Source organism: Rhamphochromis longiceps, linkage group LG19 (genome assembly GCF_057381845.1).
Source record: "Rhamphochromis longiceps isolate RC_006_pf linkage group LG19, R_longiceps_female_GT1.1, whole genome shotgun sequence".
Lineage (NCBI taxonomy): Eukaryota > Metazoa > Chordata > Actinopteri > Cichliformes > Cichlidae > Rhamphochromis > Rhamphochromis longiceps.
Window position 1 is genome coordinate 25,496,323 of NC_140575.1, and position 21,394 is coordinate 25,517,716.

A 21,394-nucleotide genomic window follows, 5' to 3' on the forward strand; every position below is an offset into this window, starting at 1 on the left:
TTATTAAACAAGACAATATGGCTAATGTGGCCTTTATTTGGGGCATAATGATGCTTTCAGTTAGATGGTAATGTTTTGTAATGGCATGGTGATTTTTAGTAATGTTTACCTTGTTCAGCGTGTTAGTCTAGCTTCTTGAAACATGAATTCCTAATTAGCACTGAATACATACCAAAGGAGCATTGTTAAAGACTAATAAATAGTGAACCCTGAAATCACAGCTCTCTTGTTAGGCCTCTACATTTATCATCATTATTGATCTGGGTAGGCTATTTAAAAATAGACATTATACTTGAGTCTGGATGTATTTTTGTATTAATCAAGGGTTAAAAGTAGATGAAAAAAAAATCACTATCCCCTGATCCATGCAGCCCTGTAGAAATGGAAACTTTCCAATAGCCAAACCAGCCAACCATCCCTAAGTACAAATGTAATTTCCTGAATATTTCTCCTTGATTTGAAATCGTCTTGCCCTACTTATAGCATCCTAGAGTCAAATTATGGCTTCAGTGGTTGAAACTTGTGAAGCTTCAGCCAAAAGGATGTGGCCCATTTAAGTATACCACCATTCAACTAATTTTGAAGCAGCCAAAGCAAACTGCACATGCTGCTATCACCTGACTCTAATGCTGCCTGGCAATGGTCTGCATATGGGATCTTCAGCCTAATGGTTCACAGAAACTATCTCCTCCTAGAAATCAAAACCAGGGGACATCAAACCTTAAAGCTGTGCCATACAAATCCAATATGGATATCCTGAAACAACAAACAAACAGATAAATATACTGTTTTTCTGTCCTTATGTTATATATCGAGGTGAGCAAAACATATAAATTCTGTTTTTGTTGCTGGCCGGTGTGTTACTTAAATACTAAACTGTGGATGGGATGCTATAATTAGCTAGTCTGCTCTCTGATATACAATCCTCAGACAGTTTCCATCTCAGTCGACAAACATAATCCTAATCCAGGAAATATCCTGCAATCAGAGTATTGGAGTTGACATCAGAGGTAGCCACAGAGGCGATTCCCACACACTCCTCCCATAGCTTCAAAGGTCTTCCTGGGCCTGTTATGGGTTTCCCTCGTGATGAAGTGTGACACTCCACAAACACAAAAGCCCCAGCCCTCTCGTGGGTCTGCTTTGCTTTTCTTGGATCACTCCAGTCAGGCCAATGCCAAGTCAACTTGGCGGTTGTCAAAACTGGCCTCATATCTCTGTGGAGTGTGCGTGGTGCCTTGTGCTGTCTGCATGTATGCGTGTGGTTATGTGTTGAGTGTGAGTAGATAGCTTGTCACAGTGGCAGGGCCTAGTTTGCATGTCTGTGTGTGGTTATGCGTGTTTGCTTCCACCTTGAAATGATGTAATGTGCAATCAAAACCACCTCTAGGATTGCAGTGGGAGTTGCTGGTTTTCCAAATAACTCCATAAGACTAGTCCTTGAAGGCAAATTTTCTTTTGGCTTTTCTTACATTAGAAAAATCAAATATAACTACAAAAAAATACACAGACAAAATATTAAGCGGTTCATTTTTATCTCAAAATAATATTCTATTGTTTAATGTTGGAAGAAAATGTTTGGCATAGAATAAGAATGGTGTTAGTGGAAGGCATCATGGAGAAAACATCTTTAAAAAAATTGGGAAAAATTATAGAAATTAACAGGATACTCCAAAACAGTTTCATTGGAATAGATGGTTTAATATTTCTGCACATTGTTGCTCAAGCTCTCATAAAAAGCTACAAATGATGGAGGCTTTTACCTCTATATGTTATTAAATTCAAGTGTTCACTTAGCTTTTCTGCACTATGAAGAGTAGCTAAATGTATTCAATAAAGACATAAAAATATGAAAAATGTGTGTGTTCATAAATGAATGTGTTTAAAAACACCCCTCATGCTTGCCGGTTGCCTTTCCTTTACATTTTGTTGTCTTACCTTTCAGCAAATTTCTCTCTGCTCTCCTTCCATTTCCCTCTGTCCTGCTCCCATTCTTTAAACTGTTCCCACATTTTCATTCATCCACCACCCACCTTTCTTCCTTGCAGTAAGATGTCATTCGTGCTGAATGGCTGGCCTCAGCTAAGTCAGACCAGGAAACTCGCTGCCAGAACACAGCGAGCTCTGATCTGCCATTTGTCTTGTGGTTTTGAGTCTAGGATATTTGTCTAACCTGCTGTCCAATGTCAACACTCACTCTAAATACCCTCACTGCTGCATGAAGTGGACTTCCTTAGGGAGGATAAGGATTAATGTTTGGTTGGAGATGAAATTGAGAGGGAAGAAGAAGAGAAAAGAAGACAGAGAGGACTACTACTGAGAAAAGAGGCTCATCAAAGCAAGGACTGAAATGTATGGCAGATGACAAGAAGAGCCATACCACTCAATCAATCTGCAGATAAAAAAGTTTCTGAATAAAAACAAAACCTGTTATATAGTAGTAGCTTGAATTTTCTTTGTTTTTTCTCCATTTCTCAGACACCCTGTGTACACAGGGGGTTAACCAATTTAAAGCCATGACAGACTGAGTGTAAAAAATAGCCTCCGATCATTCAGAACCATTTCTAAACCTGCGACTAACCATAAATAACAAACAAAATCCAAGGCCTCCCTCCAGCATTAACGCCAGCATCACCAGATGAGAAACTGTCGGCTAGATAGGAGATGACCTCAAGTTTACAGCCTAAAACCTGTTGATCCTGAGCGATTGATTGTCACCCGTAAGCAAGAGCCAGCGCCTCCATCAACCACCATCTCAGCAGGAACAAGATGAATTCTAGCAGCGATTCTGCCATGAGAGGCACATCAGTGGCCTGTGCCTTTTCTTTTACGAGGAGAATTCCATGCACTGGGCCCAATATTCCTGGTTACTGGAGTCTGGTGATTAAAGTGTATAAAAAAGGGGGCAGGCCCACTAAAAGGCAGTGATTTAGTGAGCTGTCACCCCAGTTCAGATGGGGCAACAAGTTCAAATCCTCGCAGGAGGGTTGTAATGAAAATGAAACAAGGAATGAGACAGTGTTAGAGGGGAGAGGTTGAATGGCTCGAGGGTTGAAGGGTTAAGGAGTCTGAGGTGTTGGTAGGAGACATGCGGCCATCTGGAGGCTACTCCTGAGCAACAATGAATACTTGCGTATGCAGGTTAACTTCAGTAACATAGTTAAAGTTTACGATAGGATCAAATATATATATATATTTTTGCAACATTTTCACTGATTTACCAGCTCTATCTATTTTACTGTGGTATAAACATCAACAAACTAGTGTCATCATCCTATGAAACTACACCAGCTGTTTTAAAGAAAATAATGTTGACCAGTGTTGTTGACATATGACCACATTAGTTTCTTTTCTTAGTTGGCTTACGTTTGTACTCAGTGTTGGATTTTTGGCATAATTTTGTATTAATGTAATTAGTGTATAGCTGAGATATGACACTGATAAACATTTTTGACTGAATACAAGTCTTTATATAGCCAATACATGTCTACAAAAGTGTATTTTAAACCTTATGCTGTGATTTGGCATGCAATACAGAATTGAATCTAAGGACCTTTAAAGGAAAAGCTCTGGGCACTGCATAATACAGTATTCATACAGCTGCAGCCAGCAGCCTTGGCGAGATAGTGAATAATAATAAAAAAAGGTCTACCTCCATCTTTGTGTCATTTAGGCCTCAACCAGTGTTAATACACAATGTGGTATCTCACCCGTACAATGGTGTTAACACAATTCTAACATCGTAGACTGAAAAGAAGAGATTACTGAGTTTCTGACCTTTCGCTAACCTCATCCTGACCTTGTAAAAACCCTGACCCCGTCATTTCCACCCTTACAGGATTCATCTGCTAGCTGGACTGCCTGCCTCTGGGAGTGACGTTTGATTCCTTCAAGTACCAGCCAGCTATAAAAGACACATCCTGATGGGCCTTCCTCTGTTGTGTTTAATAGCTGTCTCTCTCCCCCTCCTCCTCCATCCTGACCTCCGCCACCACACCCACCCTCAGCCTCTGCTCTGGCCCTTGGCTAACCTCTTATATTCAGGGTTCAGGGTCAGGGCAGCAGACTCCCAGCCAACTGGGCGGTTGCCCAGAGGAGCTGATGTAGCCGTGAGCAGCAAGAGAGACGTAAGAGACCCAGGGACCCCTCTGATGTTCCTGAGAGTTTCCAAGAGGGAGCGGCTGCAGTGTGTTTACGACATCTTAAAGTTAGGGAGGGAAGGAACGCTGCACAGGCTTAGACAGAGAATGACGAAAGCGCAGCGCAGTGTATAAATAAATGTCATGTAAAAAGAAGAATGTGACTCTTGTTGCAGTCAGACATCTGAATGAAGGCAGACAGAAGAATGACACACAGTAATGGTTTCCTTGATGTAGTTCAGCAAAGGTTCTTTTGTGCGTGCATTGTCTTGCTCTTCATTGCTGTCACATCTTTATTTGGAGCTAAACGTCTAGAAATGGACACCAAAGATAAACAAAGAGGTGACTGTTCTTCAAAATTCCTGGCAAGGTGGGCAGATTATTTTCAGGAAGCAACTAAATCAGGGCATAGTTATTCTTATGAATCTAAGTGTTGTGCTAACTCCATAGCAGACTATGAACACTCTGCTTTTACTCATTTCCACTTAAGGAAGTCTCTTCTGGCCTTGAGAGCACCAGCTTAGAAGTCTGGTTTCTGTTGCTTTCTAATGCAGGACAAAGGGAACACAAATACGCACACTTAGTCATCTAACACTTTTAGCATTACGTGCGTGTGAATCTTTGACATTTTCAATTCATATTTACATTTCTTTTGGTTCCTCTGGATATGAAATATAGCCCTGCTGTTGTTTGTACTTGTAACCCACTTATTTCCTAAGTAACTATTGCACAATGGACTACCGTAATAGATGTAAATCAGTAAAGGAATGTCTTCAAAAGTAAAGATGATGACAGTACAAACAATAACATCCACAAAGCCTTCTTGCCAAAATGAAATCTTTGGAATAACAAATGTTGGCTACTTATGGCTCTCTGATGGCTTCATTTTTCACTCAGGATAACGTGCTAATTTTTACTGCTCAATGTCCTCCACTCAGCTTGTGTCACTAAGTCATAAGCCTGCTGCTCCTGGCTGATATATGGGTCCACAAGATGATGTCAGCGAAAAACACTTTCAATAATTGCTATGATTAATATTCTCAACCTTCCAACACCTTCCCTTTTCCATCCAGCCACATATCTCCACTAAGGTTCATCTATCAGTCTGCTCTCAATCTGTTTAAGTCCTCTGAGTGATGCATAGCATAGTGTAAATTCTATGTTCCAGTGCACCTCTGTTTACATTTATTCAAATTATGAATTGATGATGCTCTTGTGTGCAAAATTGTCAATGGTTAAAGGTAGCAAAGTAAAATATTTACCATTTAATTGTTTTTAAAAACATTTGTAAAAGGAAAATTTCCCTTCTTCTCTTCAGGTTTCACGTCCCCTATTATTCTTTTGCTTAAAAACGTGTAAATTGCATAGATAGGTGAACGTTTGCCAACACTTATTTTGTCTGTATACTGGATACAGTTGCGTAACATCATGCAGCTGGCACTAGCAAGAATAAGTGTGGAAAACAAACAGGACGGGTTTCCTTTTGGCCGGCTCACTAATTGTTTAGGAGGAAAAAGGTGAAAGAGATATGTATAAACAGTGTAGGGCTTCCAGGGAGTTGGGAGAGGCCTAGAGGGCCTGGGACAGTAGCTGACCTGTAATATTCACTATATACACTGAGGAGTCAGGTCTGCCTTATTCTGTCTGGTGGCGTCAGAAAAAAATAAACTTTTGCTTCCTCATTGGTGACGGACAAATTTGTACTCAACTGGGAAACACTTCCTGTAGATACTGGCTTTGAACATCTCTGGTCGTCCAGAGAATACACTGTCAACTGCCAAATTAAAGGAAAGCCCGACTTAAAGTGTCTCAGTAAGATATACTAGCTGCCAGAAAACTGCTTCTATATACTTTGGCTTAGAGTCTATGAGCCTCGGAAATGATCATTACTACTTTTTGTTTGTTGTTTTGCGTTGACATGCTTTGTAGTACATTTATTCTTGTGCATTTTGCTCTCGTCAAAACAAAACATCTTGGCCTGAACTCCTCCATAAGTGTCAAATTGGTGATTTCCAGGGCCACATATGACACCCAACCAATGATTCACTGACCTCTCATTCCCCATAGATGGGAGGCATTGTCATTTTGGAAAAGACCACTTACATCAAGATATGTTTTATCGGGATAAAAGGCGATCCCTCAGGGCAACTTTGTATTGATTTGCAGTGAGCATCTCCTCTAAGGAGATAAGTGAACCCAAACCACGCCAGTAAATTAGTCCCCACAGAACAACAAAGCCACCAGATCCCCTCACTGAGGATTTTTAATTTTAAAACTACAGGGTATGTGTGTATGTGCGTTCACTGTTTTATCCTTAAATCGTCTTGCATACTACTTGTTCATACGCTACTTCATTGTCTTTGTGAATCCCAAAAGTGATGATCATAAAAAAGTAATATGGTCATTGCTGGAAATGTGTCTGCTCCCAGTATGAATAGGATCTTTAGACAATGATGTTCATTGTAACAAATTGATATGAGTCAATTAAACATCTATTATTAACCTCCTATGGTTCACTGTCAATTATCTGTCCCATTAACTCTGTAATACTGTAAGCAGTATGTGTTTAATACTAAGGAGATCCAGTATGGCTCATCTAATCACTTATGAAAAAATAGCCTTAAATAATGACTTTTAATGTCAATTCAATTTAATTAGATTTAATGAAATAGTTAAGGTCTTTATAGCTCTGTTCCTGGTTCTTAGATCATTTATTTGAATAATAAGGTACACGTATATCGATTAGTCATAAATTTCCAACTTTTACTCTAGTGTGTTAAGAGTCTTTTTAAAGATAATATTATTGCCTACTTCAAAGATGATGGGGAATTTCTTTTAAAGGTATTTCTTAAATCGATGAAGTTAATACAAAGGGAACTTGCTGAAAAGCACCACAATCACCGCCACGTGGGAATAAAGCATTTTTATTGCAAGCAGCATGTGCAAAAATGCCTTGCAATTTCTTCCATGCTGCTTGCGTGTCTGTTGCATGATGCCAGTTCCTGTCATGTTCTTCTTGATGTTCATCAACAAACCACTGTGCTTGTAACAGGAAATCATTTTACAGCTCCACTCACAGAGTCCTATTTACACAAACTCCCCCGAAACACTTAAGGCAGGATATTTGATTGTGAGTAGACTTTTCCGTGCTGTTTTCCCAGACCTGCCCGTCACCATGGGTTAAGACCTAAACACTTAAAAAAACACAACTTACAGAACTGCTTGCATAGTTCAATAAAAAATAATAAATTTAAATGTTAATCATAAAAACCTGCTAGTCATGAGAAACAGCTCTGATGTAGCATAATGCCATTGTTTTTTGGGGGTTTTTTTTCCAGCAGTGTACTGAATCATGTGCTATACCTAGTGCATTAAGGCACATTGCATCGGGGTTCAGGAAACAGGCCACACCGTAAAATATTCACAACACAATGATATTCAAGGATATTATGTTAAGATTCAATTCTTTTGCTATTTGGAAATGAAACCATGCTAACTACAGAAATCCCAAATACTAGCTAGTTTGTTGCTGGCATCAAAGTCCTGGGCTGCCAGGGACATGCTGTCATCTGACTCTGGTGAATGGACTGCAACTTGTAACACTTGTGTCTATAGTTAGTGCCTGGACATCCTCTGTGTGGGAATAGACTGGCAATGTCCCTGTGGCAAAGTCCCTGCCAGCCATTTTCTTCCTAATGGCCCTTCCCTGAGAGATTTATGATCCACAGATAAAGAACAATTAGAGAAAAGGAAATACAAACATTTGTAGCTCTCCAAAGAAAGGTTTACACTTACAGAAATACCATTTTTGAAACTGAAAGTCTGATTTGAAACTGCTGATGGTCTTATTCATTAGATGACTCGGTTGCACGTACAATGCCAGGTTCATTCAGGTGTCATTTAACAGGTTGCCTCATTACATCTTTTCCTAGTCTGTGGTTGTATGCTGTGACTGACATGTCCTTTTTTGTTTGCTCACCTTTGTTTATCTGCCATTAACGCTGACATATCTAATAATTGTGTCACTTCGAGATATATGGCATTATGGCAGAACATGTTTGTTACAGAGGTTACCACCCCACGAACAGTTCAACTGGGGCCTCCGCATGTCTGTCCACTCAGGAAGTGAAACAGGATATACTTGTAGTCATCCTCCAAGACACCAGGAACCTGAAGTCCTGAAACACAAAGAAGGGACATAAGACCACGTAACACGGAGGGTCTGAAGTGAAGGGGAAAAAAGAGGAAATGAAAGAAGTTTTTGTGAATAAAATTATAGATTCAAGATTAAATCCACAGTATGTTGTCCTTTTTGGTAGACAACATCAAAGAGCATGTATTAGTCATTGCTTATGCTCCTAGACTGTAGACATGCCACTAGAACATTGGGAATAGCATTTATATAGCATTGTTGGCTACAAGCCACATTTAACAGTATTCATACAATGCTTTATTCTATATACCTTATCTATCACATACCAAAAGGCAATTTACCAATGGTTGAACTGATGCCAACTGGTGAAAGCCTGCTAAAGTCGATGAGCTTCCAGTTGTGCAAAATAGAAAAAGGCCACATAAAATTCAGCAAGTCGTCCAGCAGTATCATACAAGACATGATGTCAAGAACTTATGGACAGTAGCAGCCTTTGGCCTTGTGATTTTAGTTGAGACTGGTTGGATTTCAGTCATATTTTTTTAGTGACCACTTACAATGTATTTGTAAAGACACGTTTTTCGTGCACAAGTTCCATGTGTTGGATCTTATGCACAGCATTCACCGTAATCAGGAATTATGCAGATTCCCATAATGATACTACATTTGTACTAAGCCCTTGCATCTTTTACTCCCTTTCCTCTCTGTGTTGGCAGTGTCTGACATATTGCTCAGCGATTGTGTTCTTTGATTGTCCATGTTTAATGGCAGCCTCCATCTGCCAGCCCCGTGTGTCTGCAGGGTAGCGGTCCGCGGTGCCCCACATTAGAGTCTGTTGGCGTGGGCCCCAGGCACATTCCGCTTCTGGAAGTGTGATTATTGAGGCCTGATTACAATGTCTGCGACCACGATAACAAACCAACACTCACTGAGTTCTTGGCAATCTCATTGCCAAACAAAACGGCTGGAGAATTAATGATGCTTCAAACTCGGACAGGTTTTTTAGTGCTGATAATCTGGATCCAGGGTAATTTGAAACAATTGGTGGCATATGGTTTGGTTTTACAATTGTCCAGCAACAGATATGAAATCTGTTGGACTGAGAATGTTACAGCACCCAATAATCAGATCCATTCAAGTTAATTTAGGGTAACTGGATAAACAAACACAGCAGTTGCACAAATGAATAAAAAGTTAAGAAGAAGAAAATAAAATGAATGAAAGGAAGATAAATTAAAAGAAAAGGATTATAGAAATTTCTAGGATCAGGCATTCATCAAAAAAACAGTAGATCTGTCTGGTTTGGATTTTGTGGAGGCTGTCTGTAGGGTGGTTAAAACACACTGCTGTGGAGAGGAACCGGAGAACAGAGAGCATGCTGCTTAGTGTTTGACACACACCTGAAAGCCCCTCATGTTCTCCTTCTGTAGAAATGCCTGTGGTGGTCTCCAACTGCCTGCTAGGTTTTGAGGGGTACTGATTGCCTCATCCCTGCCTCCAGGCAAAACTTCGTCCTTATCACTACCTCCTCTCTTTTCTGTTTTTCTATTCTACTTCTCCCCTCACTCATCAGCTTCCTCTTTTGCTCAGTCTACTCTCACTCTCTCTTTTCTTCTCTGTTTCTCACTCTCTTCATCCCCTCAGGGCAGCAGGTTCGGGTAGAAGTCTATTGCGGTGATCACAGCTGATAACCTGTATTCTGGACAGGCGGGCCACATGGGGCCACACCTTGCCCGAGGATAGGTCCATCCATGCTGGGGGCAACATAGGCACGGGGGCCAGGGGGCTAAGGCCGGGGGCTAGGTCTAAAGTCGGGGTTGAGAACTTGAAGTGAAGCAGGAGCAGGGGGGAAGTGGGCTGGATGCTGGGATGGCAGCTGCAGGAGCCTGAATGCCAGGGCAGGCGAAAGGGAATGCAAAGAGGGGTGAGGGGTAGAACTATAGAGCCTGGACAAGAGGAAAGGGTCAGCGTTAGTGACAGGAGTTTGCGTGGTCTATCTGAAGCACTACTGAGGCATGGTCGAGCGGAGCTGACAGGTGAGAGAACAGCACCACCCCTAATGATGCCAGTCAAGGTGCCGGTTGGTGTGCACTCCACTGTGAGGTGAACTTGATGGGCTGGTAGAGGCAAGAGGTGAAAGAAGGTGAAGTGAGAGCTGGATACTGTGGAGAATGACACTTTATAGCTTATAGCCTGCTGTGTGTAAAGCTTTTGTTTATATTGATGTTGCTTCAAATCAGATCAATTGGACACTTCAACCTAGCTGTTTTTGCAGTGAAGCTACTGCGCTGTAAAAGCACCGTATAATTATTACTAACTGCTGGCATTACAATCCCTTTATGAGCGTATGTGCGAATGCGCACGCATTCACATTTTTTTATTTGAAAAAACTGCAAAATCTAGTCCTGGAGTTACAAAAATCTAATCAAATCACTAGACGGTCTCTAGTGATTAGATTCTCCATCCACAGAGTAATAATGCGTTTTTATTCACTTAGCTGGCTCCACAGGATAAGACAGCAGGCCATGAGTCTGCTTCCACTATGGTCTTGAAAATAGTACTATGTCACTTTAGTTAGAGACCACAAGCTGAAGTAGCTGGTCAGAAGGTTTTGTGTGCAATCCTATTTGTGCCTTTGTGTACATCTTTAGGAGCGCACACGCGCGCCTTTGTTTTATAATCATGCGTATTGCAGATGCAGGACTGTGTTGCAACGCTCCATCTGCTTGGCTGCCTGGATTGCCCTGTCTGTGCTGCTCTGATTCCATCACCTTCAGTGGGTTTGTGGGTTGGAGAGAGTGGGGAGTCGATTGGAGGGGGGGAAGGAATGGCGATGGTGGAGAGTGTACACAAAAAGTCACCCTGAATCTGCCAGCTGATTAATCAAGGGTGATTCGGCAGCAAGTACAGCCTACCCGCTCCTTCCTGGCTAGTCCGTGTGTATTTATTTAGAGTAACCCGTGGCCAGTCACGCCTGACCTCAAACCATCAGGAACAGCCACGGTTGCGCCCAAGCATAAACAAAAAATGCGTAATGAAAGTAAGAGGACAGGGGACGGGGTGGTGTGGTGTGGGGCAGAGATGAAGGGGAGGGGGAAAGAACGGCGGGCAGGCTCTTTTTCTTTTCTCAGAGATAGGGATCTTAAGCTTCACAGCAGAGCTCATGGGTCCAGACACAGAGCTGAAATAGCTGCCTGTGTCCCGGTGTTTACTTCTCAGCTGACATGGGAAGGGAAATCATTGACCTCTGTCAGATCAACCAAAGTCCATCCATCTTCCAGGCTAAAGGTATTTTTTTGTTGGGTATCAAATAGCTGATGGTGAGTGGGAAACCTTCCCTCTTGCATAAAGACTTAGTCTTAGCTCCACAACTGGCTGCATTTGTGACAAAAATACACAAGTTTGCTGTGCTTTTCTGCTCCCGTTTCTGAATTTGCTCAAGTTCATATTGGGTTAAAAGCATCAAGTTTGATAAATTTCATCATCTTAGCTGTGATGTAAGTAGCAAGGCAAGCAGGAGAACAGAATCAAACAAACTCCAAAGATGGAGCCTCTATGGAGAATTATTGATCGAACATGAAGGTTAGCCAGAAGTCTGAGAAGGTTGGCTCTCAGTGGTCCCAAGTGGTGCAAGAGGCCCAAATCTCTCTGTCTTTAAGTGCACAAAACATAGAAAAGAACAAATACAGCGGATGGGTGAGAGGAAGGGGAGAACAATATAACACACTCTCAAGTCTGAGAATGTGTGTTTTGATGAAGCACATAAAGAATAGTTATTGTTTTAAAAAGTATTTCAGAAAGTATCCCAAAATTCATTAGTGCATATGATTTAAAATCATTCACCGACTCTGTGTTTACACTGTGTTTACATTTGAAGTTTTCAAAGTTATTTTAAAGGCACACTGGAAGCACAAGTCAGCCGTGACAAGGTCAGCATGTTTACCAACCTCCTTGTCCTCTTTGTCTGCCTCTTTGCCTTAGTAAGTAATCTGCATGGCACATGTTGATCGTCCAGGGGAGGCAGAGTGGCATTTCAGCTGAGCAGGTGGAAGCGGGCAATGCACCACCTGGTGCTAGGAAAAATGGAGAGGTGAGAAAGAGCACGGCCTTCCAGCACAGCTTGTTGGGTTTTGACCCACTACAACTCTCAATCTCCTCGCCAGAACATTTTTTTTCTTTGCTGCCATCACATTCAGATCAGCCACACAGCACCTGCGTTACTGAAGCACGAGGGGGCCTGTCTCCCGTAGAGATAAACAGAGAATGGGAGGATGGAGGATGAAGGGAGGGCAGGAGAGAAGGAACATAGCGGTAAACAACAGCACCTTTGGTCCTGCATCTGTCTGAGCCTGGCATCCTACAGTGTGTGACAGTTAGAGATGCACGTGTTACATTCAACAATCCCTGGCATAGATGTTGAGTCATCCCAGATGGCCATCACTTTTTTCCTCCACTCTACTTGCTTCTCTTTCTCTTCCTCTACCTCAACATTGCTTTTACCACCTACTGTCAACAAGGGACAGCCACTGAGGTGTGATTTTGAGTTTTGCTTTGGGTAGCATAACTGGTTATTGCAGAAATTCCAAATAATGTTTTTTGGCATTTTATGACTGGAGGAAGATAAAAACCTGTGCTTCAACAGAGGGGACAAAGAAGGATGATTAACCCTCTTTAATAAAACGTCTGACATAATCATGCGCATGCCAGAGGTAAAGAAGAATGCACTGTCAAAGTTAATACCCCTGACAGCTTCTCAGCTCTCAATGACAAAATAGAAGAAAAAAAAAAGAATAACCCTTTGACTTTCGACAGTTGGATTTAGAATTCGACTTGACAGATGCTATGCTATTCCCCACATATTGAGATGGGGAAAAAAATATGAAAATGCATTATTAATTCCACAATGCGAATAGCCAGTATACACAGAGTGCAAAGGAAGAGTAGGCAGGCAGGCAGGCAGGCTGCCGAATGTGCCAGCCAACGAGTGAACGAGCAACTCTAACCTTGAGCTTTCACCATCACTGTTTGACATCTCTGAAAACATGTTCTCTTTTTTTCCAAGTGTGGGTTGTCAGTAGCACTGTCACTGGCAGGGAGAGGCGACGTTAAGTAAAGAAGGACACATGTGGCTCCGTCAGGAGGAGGGGTCTCTGTAAAGTCACTCACACAGCTCCTGTCACGGTTAAGTAGACAGGTGCTTACTGTTAACACCCCACTAATATCTTTATGCATATTTATGAATCCCCCTCCCTTATAATACTTGCTCGTTAATGTCACAGCTGCCAAATATTGACTATGACTTTCTTTTAAAAAGCGCATAAATAAAACAGCTTTTAAAGATTCTGACCTGCTTAAATACATCACTTTTCCTCTCCCTTTGATCAGTAAGCTTTTCATTATTTAAACCTCTGTGCTGCTTTATAGTTTTGCCACTTCATCTGCTGCAAATATGCAATATATCTTCATTTAGAGTGGGTATCTATCCCTTCATCTAACGTACCCACATTTAATCCTCCCTCTTTTCGCTGCGTATAAGTGTGGTCAGAGACGTCTAAGTGCTCTCATTATGGGAAAAGTTTGCAAGAGGGGCAGAACTTGCTGCTGGGTCTCATCAGTGAGAAAGAGGGAAATGGCTTTTTGGTCTCTGAGGATTTGTATGCTGATTGCTCTTGCTCCATAAGCAGGCCTTTCTATTCCCATGAAAACTTGGCCAAGAAATGCAATGTGTTGCGTATGGCAGGAAGCGCTTTGACGAGATGTCTACTAAACTGGACAAGTTACTGCTTTGCTGTGAAATCCTAATCCAACCCAAAAAAAAAGGATCTGAATTTCATCTTCCTATTACAACTTCTTTGGGGTTCAAACAAAAGTCTTGACTAGAAACTCTGTATGGAGAAATTCACCTATACCCATTATAACCCACTAAAAAGCCTTTTCTTGCAGCAGAAAGGTGTGTTCTTTTAAAAGCATCAAAAATGTAAATTTTATATTTTAATTCTGGATTAATGTATGACATAAAAATCCTGTTCGGATGTCGTTAAAGACCATTATTTTACAATTTCAGTCAATGGCTTGTTAGAAGTTTTTAATGGTGCTTTTAAGACTGCTATGTGGGGACATGCTCGCAATGTCAAGTATGGGATGTTACTATGTGCATTCTGGCAATAAAATGGATACATTTGATGTCTATTACCTTTCCAGGTGATTGGCTGTTTGCCGAGTTCCAAGCATTTGCTTGAATTGTGAACTTTTTTGTCTCTCCCATTGTTATCCAGAGTGGGTGTTCAAGAACAGTCTTTCAAGTTTTGCCAAGATTACTAAACAAACAAAGGATAGATGAAGCAGCCATACCAACAGCCTGGTACTTCTTCTTTGCATCACATAACCAATGAAGAAATATGAAAGATCACCCCACAACCACTGGCCCTCATGAGGACCTCCTGTTAGCAGTTAACCAGTGACAATACAGTAGCATAATAACATCACCAGCTCTGACACCCAGACAACATGGACAGAACTCGGCTCTGTAAATCCTATGGCACATTTTTAATCTAGCTGGGGTGGATTCAAATTGCCCAATTAAAATCTGCGGTCCTCTTTTAACCAGAACACTTAATAAGCAATCCGATTGTTCAGTCTGACGTCACTAGCCGTGTCTGGGTCTAAACTCCGCTGCAGGTCCATATATCAAACGATCACTGTGGCATTACTGAGAGTTGAAAAACTGTCTAAAGTCTTTCATCTTTAATAAAATGATCAGCGTTCTGCTCTACCAGGTGTAACAATTGAGTTTAACATCCAGGCATCCATGAAAACGGAATTTATGACATTTAACGGAGTTAGAAGTTAGCAGGGAGTTAGCTCGCTAGCTTCTATCTAAATACAATATAGCATGTCCTGGCTGCGGGGTTTTGGAAACAAATTCAAACGTACAGCTCTGTTATCACTTCCAGCATAAATGAAGACAGAAAACTAAACAGCAGTGACGTTTGTAGGGTTACTGAAGTTGGGCTAGCTGGTATATAATGATGTGCTACGTGACCGCTAGCGACACAGCTATGTTAGCATAATATAAACAAGCTAACTTTTTTTCCACTCGATAAAAGTTAACGTGAGTGCTCTCGGTGGTCAGGAACAAATGTAATCGCATGGCAGGATGCTGTAAAAGGACCAAACTTCAGCCAGGAGAACAACTGAGATAATCCATCCACAATACGAGGTTAGTCATTCATATACTGCTGCATGGGCTGGGCTGTAGTTACATCCTAAGGTTTTAAAAACTGAGCTTAAATAAATGATTAGTGGTAATAAAAGCCGAGGGAGGTCAACAGGGATCACTGACTGTTTTAGGAGCTTTTTGAGATCAAATAGAAGAAAATACAAAACATTAAACATGTTAACAACACAAAAGCCATATTAAACGCAGACTACTTTAGACCCGGAAGTAGGATTCGTCGCGTCATCACTGAACAACCGGATAGTAAGCATTTGTAAACAACAACATATCAATTGTTTGAAAATGTGCAAATTTAAGACTTCCTTTGGGATTTATGGCAAATGTGTCATGAAGCTTGGTTGATTCAAGTAATAATCAACCAAACATGAAGCCTAAAAGAACAGACCATTGATCAGGGATGGATAACCTACCGTGCGATATATTATCATGCACAGAGTGCCCATATTCAAGCCCGCACTAATTTAAATTCTAAAGGGATTTTAGTTTGCCTCTTCCTGTCTCTAAAAGTAAACAAATTAGCCCTATGGAGCCATGGGTGGGGTCAGAGGTCAGGCCTGACACGAAGGCAGGGTGTGACAGGCTTAGGCCACTTGGACTTCTCGCCCGAGGAACAGATGTTAGTGGCGGCAGTGTGATTATCACCACGGCGACCGAGGAACAGGAGCAGCGGCCCTTGGATGGATGCTGGTAATTACCCAGGCTCCCCTGGGAAGGAGATGACACGTGCCCGCCACTCCTGGAGATCACAGGGGCGTAATTAAAGCCGCAGTACCAGTTGTTAATAGGGCAGCCAGTAAAGGTAGCAGAGGATGAGGGGAAAGAGAAAGCAAGAGGAAGGGAAACGAGGGGGGTCTACTAGAGGATTGTCTCTCTTTTGTCCTTTATCTTGCTTGTTTTGCACACTGTGACCTTCCTGTATGGCATTGGATTCCACAAAAAACTGTTTATTACAATAAGGTTAAGAAAACCTCACCAAAAATATATGCTGAGCTTAATAAAAATTTCGCAATTTCGAGGTGAACAAAATGTTATTTTGTGTCCTGTTGACCAAAAGGAAAAATGGAATACATTCCAACACTTTGCAAGAATATTCAGCAAATTCACTTCTTTTTCAGAGTCACAAAAACAAACTTTGTGGCACAGAAAGAGCTATAGCTTCAGTCATGTTCAGCCAAAGAGAACAAAAAAAGGTTTACTGTACAACAAAATTGTCACAAAGTCACCCCAAGACCTCTGCTGGCATGCAGCAATCGCTTTAAGTGCAGCCGTAGTGTTTGCTAGTGACAGGTATGTTTTTGTCTTGCTTGGCAGCGTGTGATGCAGAGATTGCCCACGCAGAGCTCTTAAAAGCACCATACAAGACCCCAAGTGTCAGAGCACATCACCACAGCCTTTTAGAGCCACAAAACCCACTGACAGCACCAAAATGGCCTCTCTTGCTTTTTTTGTGCTCCAGTCGGCTTCTTATAAATGACCACATTCAACCCCTGTATGGCTCTTGACAGCCCTATGAATTCTTCTTCCAGAAAGGACTGGTTCCAAAAAATACACATTGCTTTGAGGGCGTGGGTTGGGGCATTCTGTAAGTGCGTTTAGACTTTGTGTGAACAACTTAAAGGGTTTTCATCTTGATAGTAAGTTCTTCTTTGGATGTCAAAGAGTTGAAAAATTGTTAAATTGGAAATTGTTAGGGCGGGGTGGGGGGGGGGGGGGGGGCAAGTGCAAAGTTGCCAAAACATTATGGCACACTCCTGAAACATCCAGTGGATGAAAACTGGATTTCAGTGCTCATAAATGACCTGATACAAATGAAATGTGTGATTCTAGGCAGCTTCTTTAATTAATTACTATCTTTGTGAAGTTATGCCTGTAGTTAACATGAAGACCTAATCATCTTTGCCTAACGTACCATCTCTGACCATTCAGAGAGCTCTCCACTGGCAGAACAAGGGGACTGTGGCGATAATATGTAAGTTTGCCAGTCAAGTCTGTCTTCCATAGCAGAGGGGAGTCCCAGAGAGAATTAGCCATGCTGAGCTCGACACAGAGTACCCCCACAGATAAATGGCAAGGTTCTGGCAGGACATATTTTTGGGATCAACTCACTGACCCCAAAAAAGTGATGTCTGCAAAATGGGCTCACCAGGGACAGGGGAAAAGAAGTAGCCATTTCTACACCTGTTAGAGCCAATGTCAGCCAATGAACCATGATCTTTCAATTACTGTCGTTTAGCTCAACTCAACTCAAAGAGAAGAGATCCACCAGGGATTGTTTGTCTAGCAAGAAGCTGCCAAATCATACATATAGCTTGCCAAGGCAAAGGTATGGATAAACCATCTTTATTCAAGCAAAATGAACAAATCCCTAAATATAATGTTCCAATCTTTATCCTAAATAGTTTTCATTTTCATTTTATTTTTCATTTTTTATTTAGACCACCACTGATGTTACAATGGAAACCCTTTCTCTTTTTCTCTTGCTGTATCTCTCTCTCCTCTCTTTTCTCTGCGGTAACATTCACACATCACACATTGCGAATGTCCACATGCTTTTTGTTTCATTGAGTGTGGTGTTGTCAGTGTTTCATGACTTATTCACTCATTTTGTCCCACGCAGAACATCAATATTTAATAGGGGATGGAAGCAAGTATTCCCTTGGCTTACTAAAAGATTCGGTGTGCATGCACAACAAAAGCACGCACAGTATGTGAATGCATATGTGAGTATGTTGTCTGCTGGGGCAAAACTGCTTATGTTCTCTGCTGTCTTCCTGTGGTGAAGAACAAATATTGTCTATGTTTTCTTCAGGATACAATATTTCAGTCTGTGGGAAGACAACACAAAAAGCATAAAAAGTAATAATCCAAATTTATATAAATTGGTAACTTTATTTGCTATTAGATGTGGATTTTGACACATTACATATCAACCAATTGGACCTCTTATTCAATTCAGGGTTGCATGGGGGATGAAGTCTATTCTAGCTGTCATAGAGGTGGGGTAAAAATGCAAGTTACATCTGGACCGGTTACCAGCCTATCACAGTAAACTAAGGGCAAAATCTAACCTCAATTATTAGACACTTATGTCACATTTCACATCCTGTGTTTTTTATTTCTTCATTTATTCAGAGGATTTGACACAGCTGCCCATTTCATTTTGGTGGCCAGACCACACAATACTGATTTTTCAAATTACCTGTTAACTAGAACAGTGTATCCACTTTGCTCTGTTTTCTTCCCCTTTGATCATGTATATGAAGGTGTGCCTCAGGGTTCCGTATTAGGGCCACTGCTCTATATGCAGGTTTTTGGTTAATTTTGGGGGGTATTTTAAAGGCATATTTATATATTGTTCATCCTCTTTTGTAGCATAACCCCTTGAGTTTGCTTTGATAGCTTTTCATCTATTTTAAGTTGACTTAAGTATTGTTAAATGAAGACTAATCCACACTAATTATATGGTTATTTTGAATCTTTCTGAGAAAAAAACTGCTCAGCATATATAAGTATTTAGGTATTATTACTGTGATAGACCCAGGAAATGCCTATTGCAAAATGGAAACAGAGGTTTTCTTTCCTGTACTTGAATATCAAAATAACTTCTAATTATTACTATTTTTATTTTTAGCAATGCCCTTAAATAGTGGTTATTTCAAGGAACACAAACAGAAACTAATATTTTAATTCCAAAATGATTGCTAACTAAAGAAATTGTGAAACTATAATTACTACATTGTCCACATCTCCTCAGACCTGACATGGGCTGCCCACATTCAGGTTCAGACCAAAAAGGCTAGGCAGCGCCTGTATCACCTACGACAACTGAGGAAGTTCAGGGTCTCTCCAAAGATCCTCAGGATTTTCTATACAGGCGCTGTGGAGAGCATCCTCACACAGAACATGACATCGTGGTTTGGGAACAGCTGTGTGAAGGACCAAAAAGCTCTCCAGAGAGTGATCCGTACAGCAGAACGCTGCTGCAGGATTGCTCTCCCCCCCGCTTCAGGACACCTACACCAGGAGATGCCGGACTAGAGCAGCGCAGATACTGAAGGACCCGTCCCATCCTGGCAACAAACTGTTCCAACTTCTGCAATCTGGTAGAAGGTTCCGCATCTTCCAGGCAAGGACAGAGAGACTCAAGAGGAGCTTCTATCCCCAAGCCATCCGGGCCCTAAACACACACACCCGCCCTCTCACATCATCTATAATTGACTGAGACAGGACTCTCTTCCAGACACTAAACCAAGGCACAATGTACATTTCAAATTCCTTTAATTTTAAATATGTTTATATTGTCTATCCTGTAAAATAGTCAGATGTCTATTCATATTAAAGTACAGAATTCACCTGCTTGCTGCTACTACTGCACATTCACCCAATGTATATACTATATATATATATATATATATATATATATATATATATATATATATATATATATATATAATGTTCTTCCTCTAACCCCCCCCAATTTTTGCACATGTCGAGGAGCGTGTCAGGCTACATTTCACTGTGTGTTATACTTGTATAACTATGCATGTGACAAATAAAGAACCTTGAACCTTGAACTAACCTGTCCTGTAACTGTGTATGTGAACACTTTTCAGCATGGGGACTCTTTTAAAATTCATATTATGTATATGAAACACCTATAAATAAATATTTACCTCCACTGGTTATCTTCCAGTACAAACTTTAAAAATTGAAAAGCAGAATTTTTAAAAATTTGATCCATCACTGGGTTTAGTGAGTCAAATCAGTGCGTAAAACCTCATCTATTCAAAGGCCAAGCGTGACGGCATTAACATACTATGTTACTTGATTAGCTACCGATCGGTAGAGTCCTACAGCTATATCAATTCCACAGTTAACACTCATCAAATCTAATCCAGGCTGGAAATCCCTGTGCAACTTGCTGTCATATACCATTGACAGGTTGCATCTAAACTGATTTGGCAACCTTTTGTCTTCCCTAATCTGGTCAAATCAATGGAAACATCCACCCTTGATCAGCATAGGGGGCTGGGATCAATATAAATATTGATCAATAAGTGGTACTGGATGCACTGGGAGGTCAGCCATTCCAAGTGGGGTCGAGGCTAATCAGTTTAAGTTACCCACAGGCAGAAAACGAGGGCTAAGCGAAGTTTAAGTAGTGACCTGGCCTGCAGAGAGGGTCCCTGGCTCCTTCTGTGTCATGAAAGCAGGAGAATGAGGGAGGATATATGAATCAAATGAAAAGACTTTAATGTAATATGTCAGATTATTTATGCATGGTGCCACTTTTACTCTCACCTGTGCTTAAATAGCTGTTGTCCCTGTCTGTATAAACCACCTAGATTACTTCTTTTAAAAAACAAAACATCAGCTTGTCAGATTCTAAAAACAGACAGCACTTTCATTAGTGTTTAGGTAACGCAGTTGTCACCCTGACAAAATCTAACGAACTTTTTATCTATTGGTGAAGCGCATATTAATTAGCTACCAAAACACTGAAGCTTTTATTTTCTAACCCATTCATCCATTTTCTATGACAACATAAGCTGGCTCCTTTGTTTGCTTTAGTTGACTACTTTGGCCTCTAGAGGGCTTTGGCCCTCACATTCTTCCTGCCTGATTATATTAGTAAAAGATTCATACTTAAAAGCACAACACTCGCATTTGGAGGAATCTGACACACATTTAAAACCTGATGTGTATAACAGAACACAGCGGCTATAGTCAGGCTAACAGATTAGATGTGGCACTGATGAATGAGACATGGCCATGGTGTCGACACACACAGAGACACACACAAGCCTTCGGGGGGGTAATTAACACAGGGTTAGTGACTCTAACTAAAACCTGTTCCTACACAAC

The 21,394-nt window shown here is 41.1% G+C and overlaps 1 long non-coding RNA gene across 1 annotated transcript in view; it reads right to left on the minus strand.

Moving 5' to 3' along the window:
- Positions 1-8,035: 8,035 nt before the first annotated feature.
- Positions 8,036-21,394, minus strand: part of LOC146646868 (uncharacterized) — a 79,447-nt gene continuing 66,088 nt past the window's right edge. Inside the window, exon 4 of the long non-coding RNA XR_014908938.1 lies at positions 8,036-8,317. This is a non-coding gene — a long non-coding RNA (uncharacterized LOC146646868). The remainder of the gene's footprint in view (positions 8,318-21,394) is intronic.